Source organism: Poecile atricapillus, chromosome 2 (assembly GCF_030490865.1).
Source record: "Poecile atricapillus isolate bPoeAtr1 chromosome 2, bPoeAtr1.hap1, whole genome shotgun sequence".
NCBI classification, from domain to species: domain Eukaryota; kingdom Metazoa; phylum Chordata; class Aves; order Passeriformes; family Paridae; genus Poecile; species Poecile atricapillus.
The window spans coordinates 126,444,107-126,460,817 of record NC_081250.1 but is presented as its reverse complement, the minus strand read 5'-3'; the positions used below and the strand labels follow the sequence as shown (position 1 = coordinate 126,460,817).

Genomic DNA, 16,711 nt, shown 5'->3' with positions numbered 1-16,711 from the left:
TCTGAGCTTGACCCTTTGGTCAGGAATAGGCAAAAAAGAAATCTGGAATGGGAGAAGTCCAGAGAACCTCACTTCTGTTAGCAAGGTTTTGAAGGTAATATGTCGCCCTGAAAACTCAGCTTCTGAGCTTGCTAACATAGTTTTCTAAAGACTTTCCCAGGACAGTAACTGTAAACATAGATATGTGTACATTCTTTCTGTTACACGTCTTGTGATGGACATCTCTCATGGCCAGTGCAGTGAGAAAGTGTTATCCTGACCATCCAATCTCTGGCTGTGGTCAGGAGCCTGTAAATCCTGGGAGGAAAAATAAACTCTTTTCTTCTCTTCACCACACCTCGACCTGTGTCCGTGTGATCTATTCATCTTCAGCAGTAACAGTAATATACTCACCTTAATCTGCTGAGTCAAAATTATTACCAATAATGTTAAGTCCTTAGATATATTTGTAATAACGAACTGAAAAGGTAATTTACTGCATTCTCTTGAATGTTTCTTTAAATCATTAACTTGAGAAGTGAATTTACTTCAACCTCTTTTTTTCAGTCCTAAGTTACACATTGAAACTTTTATTGCATTAGTGCAAATTATTCCTAGAGCTTCAGAGAAATGTTCTTGTTGGTTTTCCTCAAATCCACATTGCCCTAAACTGATATTATAAGTGGCTTTTTTGTATGAAAGACTACCATAATGCAAAGAATTTGACAAACAGGAACATGGGACTAAACCAGGAAAAAAAATTAAAAGTACCAAACTGTTCAGACACTGGGAGCTCCACCTCTTTGAACATATCAGAGGCATCTTTTCTATTTTACCTAAAGACGTATTTCTCCTTATACTCATCACATTTAGTCCATATTTCTCACACAAATTTCAATGCATCTGCTAAAATTGACACTGTCTCATGTGAAATGTTTCAGTTTCACCCCCAGTGGTAAAATAAGAGCTTGCAAAACATTTTAGACAGCTCAGTTGAGCTCACATACGTTTGCCTGCAGGATGGCTTTTTCCATTCCCAACAGTCAGCCTGGGTTGTGCACTGTTTCTGAGATGGGTGGGATTCATGCTAGTTTTAGCATTTGCTGGACAAGAAATTTATCTTAGCTTAACTGAAACGCGAACTTGAGAAAACCTTGTTTTCTCTGAAGAGCTTTTGAACGTACCTGAGAAGGGCTTTGAAATGAAGGTAGAGACCTAAGTATTTAAAATAAGACTTGATGAACTAGAACTTTCTGATTCAAATTTGGCTTTGTCTTCTGGTGAGCACAGCAGGAAAATGGCCATGTAAATAGGCTGCACAGAGTTAACCTCCAAGCAAGATAGTGAGATGGGAGAAATAAATCTCTTCCACAGCAGGGACTTGTGCAACCAGAAGCAGGAGGAACTCCCAAGGTAGCACACACTGCTCTGGATGTGCTCCCCCAGGCCAGTGTATTACAGCTGGCAAGGACCTGCCATCTACCTGGCTGCCACTGAAGAGCACAGACTGATTTCTTCACACTTATATGTTGCTTAAAAACAAAGCTTCCACCAATTTCTGTGCATTCTTATGCCCCAAATCAAAATCATAGTGATTTCTCTGGAAATGGTGATGCAGAACTTTCTCATTCTTGATTATCTGGGCTCATAGCTTCTCTTTGGCCTATTACTTTTCCCCGCCTCAAACAATTTTATAGTTTGGCACCTGCAATATACTTCTGTTAATTGCCTTTAGCAAACAAAATTGCTGTTCCCACCTCTGGGTGCTGAACTAGAGTCAGGTGACTCCCTAAAGCTAAAACATTTTCCCACAGTTACCTTTTACAGAGAAGCACCATTCCTGGGAGAATAAGACTTTTCTCAGAAGAGCTTCAATAGTGCTGCTCATCCAGTCAAATAATAAGAAAATTGTAGGGAAAAAGTTTAAATACTTTCATGCATTATTTATATTTGGTGCTTTTATTTCATAATAGTTACATAATTATGTATGGCAAATTTCTTAATCTTGATAAACTTTTCAAACACCTGTAGTGCAAAATGCTTATATATTCCATGCAAAATTCCCTTTAGTGGCCAATAAGAAAATAATAAAAACATGGTTTACAGTTGTACAGGACCTTTCATCCAAGAGTGTCCAAAGGCTGCAGAGATATGTGCATAGTAACATTTTCATCTTAGAGCTAAGGAAATCAAAGGATAGGAAGATTAAAGCCCAAACCTTTACAGATGCCTTTGGAATTAACTGGAGCCTTTGAAAACTTTTCAGGATCTACATCTATGTGACTTGTCCAAAGACAACCCCCTGCACATGGCTGGAAAGTAAAATACAGGTGTACTTAACTCCTTTTTCATTATTTCAAGGCCACAAAAGAAGATGTACATGTATGGAACAAGAGTAGCTAAAGGACTTCATGCATTTCATAGAAGAGATCTTACACCATTAAATATATACAGTGTAATGTACAGTCTGGTTTTTCATTGCACTTGGAGAGTCCTCTGGACATGCAGGTATTGCCATCATTGGTCCTGATCCCATGTCTGTGTGCAGACGAATGTGTACATGCACATGCATTCAGCCCCAGGGACTTATTGAATCATGGAAGGGTGTCAGATTATGAAAAATATGAAATGTTTATGAAGATTTTGACCATTAAAAACTAGAAAACTAACTTTCCAATCTAGAGAGCAGAAAAAGGGCTGCTTATTTAGAAGGCAGAGTCCTGGAAGGAGTTGTCTGAAGGTGGATGGTATGAATATATCCCTCAAAAGATCTGCATCCTGAACCAAGTCCAGCTGTTTAGACGCTCCATTTATATTTCATGCTGACACAGGATTGGTATCAGGAAAAAAAGAAGGAAAGCAAAGAGGAATTGGGTTTGAGTCTCAGAAATTTACAGATATTTAGAAGTCTATACTTCATAACATGCTGACATGGCTTATGTCAGTGACATTGACTAAGTGGGATCCCACTTCTGTTGAAAACTATCACTATATTTTATACTCTAATATTGAATTTTAGAGTAATTTTTATATTTTATATTTTATTTTTAACATTCTGGTATTAAATATTCTGCTAATCAAGTCAAATGCATACCAGATGAATGAAATTTATATGCAACATTGACAGTCCTCTTTGTAATTTTTGAATGGATTTTGATATATATATAAGTATGCATTGCAAAATTTTGCCCTATAGGATTAAGCAAAAATATTTTTATTATTTAATGTCTGCATTTGTTTCTTTCAGTTTCTGAAATGCTAACATTACTCATCTTTATGCTTTGAAGAAAATATTGACCTAAAAGAGTAGAGCATGCTTTAAAAATTACAGGTATAAAGAAAATTGGAATGCAGAAGAAACCTCCCGGGTGAGATTATTCACCAGAAAACACAGAAAAACTAAATAGATCATAGTTTTTGAAAGAGGAAGAGCCCTGGAGCAGGTGAGATTTGCATACTAATTAGAGACAAAGTTTATTCAGGCTCACAGGCCAATCTATCTTCCATCACAAGGCAGCATCTGTTTTAGATTATTCAACCCCTTTTAGGTTGCCTGCTGGTGTTATAAAAGAGGAAATATTTTTCAGCTTTTATTATAAATTTTTGTGTTTGGGGTTTACAATTCAGTGAGTAATACTTTTCTCATGTTAAAGGTAATTCTGTTTTGAAGTTATTTTTAATGAAAAAAATAATTTCGTCATTTTCCAGTTGTGTTTAAAAACCAGTTTGTCTAATGGATGTGCTGTGAAAAATAGTTAAAACTTAACCACTGGCAAAACAAAATATAGATTATCCAGTATTAATAAAAGCAAAAAATATACGGGAATGGAAGAGATCTTATAGCAGAACACTGATGTTACTGACTCCACCTAATATTTAACTGCCTTTCAATTACCACACCCATTATTCACCATCTCCTGCACGATGCCCCACTCCTTCTCTGTATCATTGATCTCGTTCTACCAATACGAGCAAATTTCACAAGCACACTCATAATATTTACCAATATCAAGAGTAATAATATCATACAAAAAAATCTCAGGAGCATTTACACAAAAGCTTCAGATGTAAACTCACTGCAGTGCAATACTTCCCAATTTGACACACCTGTCATGTTCATTTGCAAATTCCTTTTCCTCTTTGTTATTCTTTTTACTATGCCCCTTGTTTTTTCCAGCCTTGTACTTGATGTACATATTAGGTTCAATATTTAATTAATATTTACTTAATTTAATTAACTTAATTAATATATTAATTTAATATTTAAAATATGCATTATTTTTGGACAATCTGCATGTCTGGATACTATCCTGATTTGATTGCAATGAAAATATTAAGATGAAAATGTGGGTTCAAATGTTTCAAAGTGAGTATGTACAAAACCTGAGGTACCTAATTACTCGTGAACTCAATTCAAAACTTGTGTGCAGTCTCACAGGAAGAAAATGTGTCAAAAAATCCAAAACAATGAAAGAAATTATGGTATTAGTTATTTTAATTCATCATTTTAATACTATTAAAATGAAATATGATGTACAGGAATATTCTACTGCTGTCATGGTTGCTTTTCCTAGACCACAGCCTAGTCACTTATGAAAAACACTGGCAATTTTTTCTTAGTCATAAGATACTTGTACTGTGAAAATTACTTTTCATTAGTAACATACACATCTACAAGATCTACCTGAAATCGTTGCCTGATCAGTCCTTCAATGTTAAAAAACATGAGGCCTAGGGTTATTATGCTTCTTCTTTTCCTAGATGGGCTTGCTGTTTCTAGCTGAATTTTTTCCCAATGACATTTGAAGGCTATGGTCTTCATTCTCTATTTCCATCTGTTCCGTCAAAGACAAATGACAGCTCTAATTTGAGCATATTTGGCAAATTTACTTGACTTCTGCCTACTTTCTCAGAGATGACATTCCCTCTTTTGCATCCAGCCTTAGCAGACATGGCCTTCTTACCACCTGGGGAGAAGGAAAATCACTTCCCCTTACCTCTTAAAAAAGGGATTTTGGCAGATCTACTCTAATCTACTATTCAGTTAAATCATTTGTTGTCTTTACTGGACTTGTATTCTGAACCAGAAAAGCAATAGTCAACTGGATTTGGTTGTGCCATTCAACGGTCACCTTACTTTCTTTTTATCAAGCTAACTTCAGGTCCAAAAAATCCACTGTGGAGTCTGTCCCACTCCCTCTTGAAGAGCAGGTTATTCCATGCGTCAGTCAAATCTCTATGTAAAAGTAAAGGAATTTCACTTTAGTAAGGTTTGAGACTTGTCTTTCTCAACTGCTGAAATGCAACGCTGTATTACTGCACCAGTTCTTAAGACATAAGAATGCTGTGCTTCAGAAAATACAGATGTGAGCAAGACAATGCAAATATTTATAGCTGTAAAGAGAATGGTGATTAGCTCAGTACAGCTAATATGTGAAAAATGTTCCTTCTTTACAAAGCCATGTATTTTGAGACAGCTGTAGCAATTCATCTTGAGACACGATGCCATCCCCAAAATTCTAGTTTGTAAGTGTTATGGCCATTCTTGTTCACTTTAGTTCGGCATAAGCAAAATGGATTTAGCCAGTGGATCTCTTGCTACATATACTTATCCTGGTATAAATCTGTCTAGAAGTGAAGCAGCTTCAGGCAGGATGGTCATTGAAATGTAGCCAAGACAAAACCATGGGCTCTCAGATGTTACCAAAAAGCTTTCCTTTAACTAACCCAGAATGAGAATTCACTCTTTCTCTCTCTCTCTCTCTCTGTCATGTCTAACACTTGTCTCTACAAGGCTTATTTTACAGCTGTGAATAAATGTTCACCTACATCCAGCAGACAGGCTCTGGAGCACTGCGGTTGCTTCACAGCATGCCAAGAGCAGAAAGCAGGATGCAGGGGTGATGAGCACAGCGTGGAGAGATCCCGCAGTGATGCTGAGCTGGTGCAGTGGGGGACACAATTTCCCTTTCTCACAAGTAGTACAAAGAATGGCCAGGGGAAATAGGACAGGACCCAGCTTTCCTGGCAGTTTCTGAATGTGGTAATAACTCCTTGGCTACTGGCAGCAAAAGGAATTTTTGAACAGCCCTCTGGCACAGAGGAACACTTCAAGGAGTGTGAAGATAACCATACGCCCTTTTACACAAATGTCACACACAACTGTTGTGAATGAATGCCAGGTATGAAGCAAATGTTTTCTTATCACTGGCATTACATTTCTTCCTCAATTTTCAAAGTGGTCCCTGTATACTCACCATTTTTAAGGGTATTTTCAAGTCACTGTATAATCTTCATTAGATAACCATAAAGAAACTATTTCCCCTACAATGAATTCAAGTATAACATTAATGAATGAAGTTCCAGTACTTTAAATGGAACAAAAAACCCTATAATTATACACCAAGGTTTAAATAGAAATAACAACAAAATGCCTGTCCATAACATTTATTTATTTATTTAGTAATATGGTAATGCTGTTCAAAGGCACAACAGAATTAGACATTACCATGAATGTTAAACTTATGAATAACAGAATTTCAGCACTTATTAATCACAAATTAATTTTTGCTTGCTGAGAAATACTCATTATTTTCATGGCAGAATTTAATTAATGTTGTCTTAAATTCCTGAATGAGGTATTGGCTGGTATTGTTGCTGTTGTGAAGTGAAACAACTAACATTGATAATATTCTGTATTTCCAATCATTTACAAAAGTGTGAGATCCCAAAAGGACAGACAGGAGTAATAAACAGCATAGACAAATATATAACAGATAAAATATAATCTAGTCATATAATGTTGAATTTTAAAGGGGCTGCCTATAATATTTCACAAACCTGAAAATGCATTGTATTATTCATTACCTCCATTTAATTACAGAATTATGAATGTAAATCAGAAGAGACCTCAAAAAAACTGTGCTTTAACATGTGATGTGTGAACCTGGAATTAGTCTCATTACATAATCAATGAGCTTTGCAAATGGAAGAATAGACACAATCTTACTTCTATTACTAACAATATTTTTTTCTCAAAAATATGACAAAAACCACCATAAGACAACTTCATCTTTTAAGTATGGAAATCCACATTAACTACTTGTGCACAAACAGCATCCAGCCATGATTCATGACTCCTTTTTATGCAGGATAAATTACCTTGCTTCAGCTTTTTCACCCAATCCTATTAACTGCTGTATGATCTAATTAATATATTCTGTACAATAATAAATGTAATTATTAAATACAGGCTACAGCAATATGTAAAAAATGAGATATCACAGATAGAAAGCAAATTAAAGGAAGTATTAGTTATTAACCAGAGAAAACAATATCACAATTACAGAGATTGCAAAAGTCAAGTTACTTACCTAAAAAATGTACAGTTCTCCAAAAAGACATACATGATTCAGTTTGCATTTTTTTAGTTGGCTGAAAATTGCTACTTAGCTAAATGGATATTTTTCATGAGGACTGAGCTGACTGATATTAAATGAGAGGAATTATCTTTATAAAGTATTAAGTAAAGATTTTCAAATGCATGATGTCAGGAACTGAGAAAGCACAATACTACTAACAAAATAATACAAACACAATAGGTTTTATACAGTAACATAGCTTAACTTCCACCTGAGTTATTTTCTGATTTTTTTAGAGATGATGAGTACAATCAGTGGCAAGTCAAGTCAATAGCATCACAGTTATAACTTCTCAAAGTCCTACTCTTCACCTATACCAGAAAATTTACTCTTGGGTTCATTTCACACCCTGCACTGCAATGCACAGCATTTGCACCAGCTAATAATCCCAGTACTGCAATAGCATGGATGGGTAATCACAAGACACACCAAATTAAGTTTAAGAAACTGTTTCTAAACAGTCTACCCTATTTATTGCTGTACTTCAATGGCAAAGAGAGGTAGTGATGTCTACTAGTAGTTCTGTATTTCCTAATATAGCCTTACAAAATCTTTAAACCGTGATACCAAGGGGTTTATTCTACTTTGATAAATCTAAACTGTCTATATCAAATCAACACAGAAAGAAAATTTCTGAAAGTTCATACTTGTTGTAAATTTCATTGGAAATCTTTAATTCACAAAGGATATCCTAATCATTCATGCAAATTGCTAGTTATAATCATCAGTGTAAGTCAAGCAATGAACTCCTTTCATAAATTACACAAAATGAAACGGAAAACTCAATCCTGAGCTTATAAATGTCAAGTGCAATTTTGTTCCATGTCAGACACAACTTCAGATTCTGAGTATGAAAAGAATTTGCAACAAACATAATCCACTTTTGTGGTGGTGTAAAATGCAATGATGTTCAGCACCAATAAATAAATACATTAAAAGATACAATTATATTAAATTTAATTTCTACAGTGGGTCAGATCTAGCATGGGAGTAAATCAATAGAACTCTATGAGAGCTAAGCTATTTCTGAAAACTTGCTCTGGATCTGGCTCTTGAAACAATTTTTCTAAATGATTAAGTAAAGTATTGCACATATAAGACATTGATTTTTGTCATTGATTTTGTGCTGGCATTTGAGCCAAGCCTCAAAAAGCTTGAACATTTCATGTATTTACACCTGTCTGCTGGCAAGGAATAATTCATTCATTCCAAATGAAACATGCTCCTGAAGCTTATAAAAACAGCATTTTTCTAGACTAGATTTGTAAACAGATTTTTCAAATAAAAAGCTAGAAATTCACTTTAAATCATTGAAACAAAGGCTGAAGTCTGTTTCTCGATTTTTTTCCTATTTTTGGCTTGTCAAACAGATAAGATAGATATTGATTATATTTGCTTCTCAAGAGAGCTGTTCCATCAGCAGAGAGTGAAGATCAATGATGAACCATCATCTCATAACAAAATATTTCCAGTGACAAAAAGAAGCTTATTGCTTAGTATTTTTTGGTTAAATATGGTTGTATGAAAATTTTGGTTGCTTGTCATTGTGTTTTTTCCTAACTAGACCAATCCAACCATCCTTACACAGGGAGAGCAGTCTCCCTTTTGGCTGATCTGAGGCAACTTCAGACACAGGCTCAGCATGAGCAGAACCTACCTTTGATTCATTTCCAAGCCTCTCTTTTGTCACATTCTACCAACAAAAAACTCTTAGCTGTACATAAGAGAATATCATCCTTACAGAGACCACTACCTATTTATTTAAACCACTCAGCTGTCCCAGGTCTCAACCACTTAATGTGTTAGTCCAGAAAAAAAAGTTTCTTTTCCCTCCTTCAGAACATGTGTTCACCAATGCAAAAGTCTACAAGTGCTTTGCCAAAAATGAAATACAGAGTGGAGAAATCAGTTATTCCACATGTTCCAGCACTTTATTTTCTCTTCCTACCAGTTCGAGTGACCTTTGGTTGAGCACAACATCCAGAATAGATTATAGGTTTACTAATAGGAGTTTACATTTTCAGCATATCTGTAGAAGACTTTATGGCAGTGGTTAAAAGCACAGATAATAAAACATTTGCTTTTAAATCTTAGAATGATGGGTAACATTCTATGAATCACGAGCCAGAATTTTGATGATGCAGGGCTTTACTGGAGGTTTGTTCCCATTTCAGATATGGAAAAAAAAAAAAACCAACAGTGCAGAGAAAGGCACATTTCAAAAGTATTAGAACAACCAGGAGAGTCAATAGATGCAGTCTGAGTTGCAAATCCAGCTCTGTCCCCAGTGAAAAGTAAGGGTATTGAGTAAACACAGAGTGGGGTTTGCATTCAAGCTTTTGGTTGATTGATAACTCCAGCAAATCATCTTTAAAGGCACTGTTTACAAAAACTCTCATGATAAAATCAGTGAATCCAAATCTTGTATCCTCTTCTAGGTGTCTCTTCACCGGTGAGGCAGCTATGGTGTAGTCATTGGAAGCACATGACAAGGATCTCTAGTGCACCTTTTCATAAAAATGCAAAAAAACAACAGGGAATGTTTATACCGCACTACTGTCACCCAAAGGTTTTATTAATCCCATACTAACATTATTCTGTACACCATTTATTTTTTAATCACCACATACAGGCAGATTCTTTCAGTGTAATATGTTGATATTAAAAGCTCCAAGTTTTTCAAAGACTGACTAACAGCCACATTCTGGCAACAAACATACCTTTTTCTAGCATTGAAGAGAATTCAGGAAAAGCTGTCTTTTAAGACATTTAAGGATCCTGACAATATGGGAGAATTAACAGCAACTACCAGCAGCTATCTTAATGCTCTACCTAATGGTACTTGCCAGGATCCTAAAAATTACAATCAGAATGTCCTGTACTTTGAGAATTCCTGCCTAAAAAATTCTTTTTAGGAGCCACTAATGCAAATCAAAACAGCTTCTAATCTGAGGAATCACAAGAGTGAGAAGCAAGTTGACAGATATCTCTGATTCAGCTCTCCAAGGTCTTTTAGGTCCTTCAATAGGGCAACTTCCTCAGGACTCAGAAATGCATTCAGATGAAGCTGAATAAAACTTGGTGTGAAAATATTTATCCATTATATTTTCCTATTCACGTTCACAAAGCTTCTGCACTGTGGTTATTCAAATTCAATTTTTTTCCTTTGTATTATTGTTTTCAGAGATATTACAGTATCATCTCAAAGATCCATATTTATCAGTCTTGAAAGAACTGCCAGCGGTGCAGGCACTCCCTAACAAGGTACAAGGAAACTGCTTTATTCCCACTTCCTGCTGCACAGCTCCTCTTTTATAATTGCAGTTTCATTATGAGACCTTATATCAACAAATGTCTGTACTTCCAACTAGCAAAATAAATAGAACTACATAATAGATAAATAAATAAATAAAGAATAAATAGAATAGAATAAACAAAGAGGTAGAAACACTCTGGGGTATACCCACACCACAAGGTCAAAAACAAAATAATATCTGCCTACTTTATCATCTTATACTCCATCCATGGGGTAACAGTTGAGGCTCAGGTACTTTAAATATACACAAGAGGTAAAATCTGGAAATATATGTTAATTCTTCACCTGCGCCCTTTCCTTCATACTGAAAAGCTGAGTATCAGAGATATTAACTCAGTACCATATATTAGCTATGGCTCATTACACATTCCAATGGGAAAAACTAATATTGGTTCTAAAACATGAAAAAGAAAAAGAAGTGTAACAATAATGACTTTTTAACCTATGGATATTTTTCTCTTTATCAACAGAGAAAGACCCCATATTTTTTTCTCAAAAGATCTGATCCTCGAGTTAAAATTGTGTCTCACATGGTGTGACCCTTTAACCCCTCTCAGACATGAGGTCTCCAAAGCATTCTTCCCAGAATGAATTGCAATTCTTGATCCAAAGCAAAACAGTCAGAAAAGCAGTGCTTTGACAGCTGAACATCTGATGACTGTATCACTTAAACCCTTCTGTTATTTAACCCTTGTCAAGATTTAACATAACATGCTCCATTTTATCTCTAATAATCAGTCTAAAAATTGGGTTATTGAATTAATACCACATTTATCTTTATGTTTAAGACCTCAGTAGGCCTTATTAATGCCAAAATTTCTAGGATTCATTAATACACTCTCCTTGTCAATGCAGCTTTTGCTAAGTAGGGCATACCTTATTTTATTTAAAATGTCTGATTGATTATAATCAGTACAGTATTCAAGGCACAAAACAGACTTTTCTATGGCATGAAAGGCTAAAAAATATTTGAGCTCGTGTCCACCACCTTCCATCAGAAACAAGTGACTTTCTAACTGTTGTTTCGCTATGAATAATGCATTCTTCTAAATCCTCTCAAAATGCAAAGGAGAGGCTCTAGAGCTAAATAGCTTTCACTGAGAAGATAGTTTCAAGTTCATAATTTCTGTGCTTGGGTTTCATGTGCATAGCATTTTCTCTCACCGTCTGCATACACCACACACATGCATTACTTTAATATTTTCAAAGCTCCATTAGTTATTCTGAAATAAGACTGAAATGACCTTCCCAGTACAGAACTAATCATCCTTTTTTACACGATTTACCACTGAAAGGGAGTAAATCCCATTTTTGGGGTCACATTTGCTGTGAAAAAGTTATGAGAGTACAACCAGGTAAACAATTCTCCACTGATTTAGTGGAGGCATCCTACAAATTTATTTCAGCTGCAAATATTGGTCACCCTGTCCAGAAATGTCCAGGCCACGGTGTTTTTTTTCAAATTTTACCTTAACTTCAAATAAACATTAGCTTTGGGTAGACTCCTTGCTTTTTATTATTTACTTATGGAATTATTTGTATTTTATTTACATGTTCAAAACCGTGGATGAGGCACTTGGTAATACGGTTTAGCAGTAAACACAGTAGTGCTGGGTTAAGAGCTGGACTTGAAGATCTCAAAGGTCTTTTTCCAACCTGAACAATTATATAATTATAAAGGATCAGTGAAAAATTTTCAGATATGTTAGTAGCTATATAGAGGGACAGAAGGAAGTTTGCATGTGAAACTGAAATCTTAAAGAGGGAAATAAAGAGCAGAAGGGAATTTTAGTGAAGGTCTGGGCATCAGCGGTTTCTGTTGGGAATACACATCCTGCCAGTAGGTACTATGCTCCTTTCACTGCCCACTACCTTTGCAGTTTCTATGAGGGATTTTTTCTATGTCACACCATGCTTCTATATACTTGCAGGAGGGAAGACTTCTCAATGTACTCCATAAGATGTGACTATACTCTCATCAGCAGTCAAAGGTTGAAATCTATGAGTAAAATTAACTAGATTTTTTCATTTAACTAAAAGAAGGCTAAATGTATAGCACGTATGTAGAAGAAATAAGTCAGAATAATTTACATCAACAGGAAAATTATTTTCATATTCTCAGCTTTCTCTGAAGGAAATATGATAACACTTATCTGCACTTTGGTGTTTGGGGCTCTTAAACTTTGTGCTTCAAAACAAACATGAAAATAAGTAATGCTTGTGCTTATTTCCAAAGTGCAATCAGTATTGCATTCTCTAATGATCGTGGGAGAGACACTAATAGGAAAGTCCCCACCAGATGAATTAATTAATATATGTTTAATAAGAGATATAGCTGTTGCTGGACCAGTCTCCTCTTTTCTAACAAATGTTCTTCATTCCAGTTCAAGGCAACAGGATATTCTTCCTTTGTGCTGCAACTTCCCACTGAAGAAATTGTGCCCACAGCTCAAAAGGCTGATCATCTCAAAGGGGTTTAGGGACCACTTGTTTAAAAAGAAGATTGTACAGAGGTCTGCACAGGAAAGAGAAGTTTCAGTCTTTGAGACCACACTAGCCCAGCACTGAGTTTAATGTAATCAAGCATACCCAGAGACTTCTGAAAGTCATATAAACTCTAAAAGTCACTAGAGACTTTGTAGCTGGAGGAGGCAGAGGGTTTGCATGTGTCGACACTGTCGATGTGTCCTCATAAAAAAGAAGGCTGAGAAAAAGATTTTGGGGAAAAATGTTGCTTAAATAGTACCTAGAAACGGAATTACAAAGTTCTCTCCCATTTCCGGCCATCTGTTGTGTACAAGGAAACTTCTTATCATTAATTTTTTCCAAATAAATATGAAAATAAAAATTAAAAAAATCCATTAAGATTATTATCTAAAATAAAAAAGAACCAGTGTATCCCCAAATATTCAAATTAATTTGTTTGAAAATTACAGTTTTGGATTAGAAGGACTCTTTTTGTCACACTAGATGTACAATATCACCACAATCCACAATACTATATATAATACTATATATATATATACTATATATATATACTATATATAATACTATAATTGATAAGAAGTTTTAATAGTAAGATAGGGAAAATGGCTTGTGTTGGGATTTGGGCAAGCACAAGTGGGTAAATTAATAAAAATTTAGATGATGGCAAGATTCCTCTAAGTGTTGATGGAAAAGAAATTTAAATAATTCTGGCTTAATTTATGTTGCAATAAGTTGGTTTTCTTAACTGCACCCCCTAAATGTGGTAACATTTTTGCTATGCTTGTCATATAACTATGAATGATAAAAAATGTCAATTGTAGATGTCCTTCTATAGCAGACAGTTGAATTAGGACTCTCAAAATACATTACTAACTAGTTAAGTTTGACTTTAGTAATTGGTTGGGAATATGACTATAGAAAACCTCAATATTGATTTTCAAGAAATCGCACCTTATCTTATCTGGTACTACGGCATTTTTCAATATAATACTGCAGAGCAAAGTAAGAGATGAGACACCTGCATTTCAACTCCACAGTAATTTTTTTCCCCCAAAATATTCATTATTCCACAACAGACAAGTGAATTGTAAGATTTGACTTAATTTAATTATGTGATCATAGAAAGCATAAACTTACAATTAGAGACCTTTGAAAGATGTGCATTTTGGAGGTCGACAGGTCCTTACCTGCACAACCAAGGGTGATCCTAACCAAAGACAAAAGCCATATCACCCCCCACCACACCCCAGACCTTGCAAGCTTTATATCTACTAGGTTGAGACTAAATATGCAAATGAAACTATTTAAGTAAGCCACACTAGCTCAAGAAGTACTTTTCCATTAATTTATATCAACTAACGTAAGGTTTCATTGAAAGAAAATTATTTTTTTTTACTCTGGCTTGTGAAAACAACTATCTTCACTTTTAATGATTCAGTTGTAGTCTAATACATGGGGTTTGTTACAAAAAAAATAGATTTTCTCTGTCTTAAGCAGAAATTTATATTTTACCTGACACCATATATCATAAAAGATAAGGTCATGCAATATATAGGATTCCATATATATATATGTGTGTGTGTGTATATATATACATACATACACACACACACACACACACACACATATATATATATATATATATATATATCTAATGTGGTATATGAAGGATTTACTTCAGCACAGCTTCTCATAAGTTCTCTTTAACTCTTGAAACATAACTACTTCCATGAAAGTCAGCTTATTTAAAAATCAAAATTAGCTGCATGTATTTTTAAATTTTTGCCCACAAAATGGAGTTACCTAAAGAATTCACTATGATATAAGTTCACTATTTGTTAACTTGGTTTTGATATCTCTTTCTACTATACCTGCTATGAAACATGCTCTTATTATTCTATTAATAAAGACTCTTTTTTTTTTTCCTCCTTCTTTTTAGGTTGAGATCTGTTAAAAGGTGTTGAAGAAGATAGATACATAAAAGAATCCTCCAAGATAAAAAACCTTCCTGGGGCCTTACAAAAAGAATACAAGAACAATGATATCATACCTCAAGAATAACAGAAGTTTTATATACCACATTATGAGAATGAGACAAAAAATGTTAATAGAAATAATATTTTAAAATGCATAAGGATCTTTTCACTGCTTATATTTTCAATATATTGCTGGTGATAGGATCTGACTGAATGAGTTCATGGGGTAATGCATGCAAATACTTTAGATGATTTCACATTGAAAAGTATTTAAATATTTACATTGTGTGTATTGCTTTGAAAAAAAAATTGTTATTAATGAATACATACTCTACTGCAGAATCTTGAACACTAATGGTGGGTTGAAATCTGCATTTAAATCATGTTTGAGGTTGGAGCTCATCCTGTATGGTCTTAATAAGCTGTTAATCTCACTTCCATTGCTGGAGTCTTCTGCACTTTGGCTACACAAACCAATAAAATTTTCCTTTTCTGTCATTGCTTACATGACAAGCATTTGTAATGTTTTAAAAATCTTGGATGAAATTTGCCTAATATAATAAGTCCTTATAGAAAAGTTACTGTTCTAAATGAAATATGTGAACATATATGGGAAGCTGAATGTCACAAAAACCACAGGATTTCCTTCCAGAGCTTCTGCTAGTATACAGATAGGACTGAGCTTGAGTGGTGTGTTTTGTTCATTAAAGCACGTTTCTAATTTAAAATCTTATTCTGATACTTCCTCATGCATTGGTGCAAATAGAAAATACAGTTCAAATTTATAACTTCAATAAGAAGTTACAAGGCAATGCTCCAAAAGCAATTCTCATAAATAGTTGTATTTTTATGCTGCCATTATTGCATATTTCATAATGAAACTTCAAATATCTGTGTCTAGACATGTAATCTTCTTCAGCAGAGTAAATATAGACTGTACACATACACATTCAAAAAACACTATATTGGAAAAAGATAAGTAAGTTGGCAAAGTCAAGGAATACAAAGTTAGGATAGGAAATGTCAGAATTTAGGAACTTATAACCTCCTATCATTTGAAATTATTTCAGGAGTTTGATATGAGCTGCACTATTGATCTAATAATCTATTCCTACTTCACCTGCTTTCAAGCATATTGCAATTTTTTATTTTTATTTCAAAAAATGTGTTCTTCCTTTAAGCGTATTTTCTACAGCTTATATTAAGGTTTTGTTTTTCTATAGAATATAGAGTTGGTCTTAGCTGATATGATCATTAATAGATTGGTATGACAATGTGATCTGTCCTGATATCTCTAATTGTACAAGGCATCAATTCCTGCATCAACTTATTAATATTGATAAACTATAAAATAAACTATAAAATTAACTCTAATCACTTCAGTCTAATTTCTTCTTGCATTATTATTCTAGTATTCTAAGTATTCTAATAACAACTAGCTTCTTCTGAAAATGACCTTTTCTTATTCTTTACTATCAGCAGAAACAGAATTAGCTATTTTGGTGTTAAACCACTATATCAGCTCTTTCACA

The 16,711-nt window shown here is 34.5% G+C and overlaps 1 long non-coding RNA gene across 1 annotated transcript in view; it reads left to right on the top strand.

The window, feature by feature from the left end:
• The window catches only part of LOC131576190 (uncharacterized), a 37,110-nt gene extending 20,617 nt beyond the window's left edge, over positions 1-16,493 (top strand). Inside the window, exon 3 of the long non-coding RNA XR_009276933.1 lies at positions 15,143-16,493. This is a non-coding gene — a long non-coding RNA (uncharacterized LOC131576190). The remainder of the gene's footprint in view (positions 1-15,142) is intronic.
• The last annotated feature ends 218 nt before the right edge of the window (positions 16,494-16,711 follow it).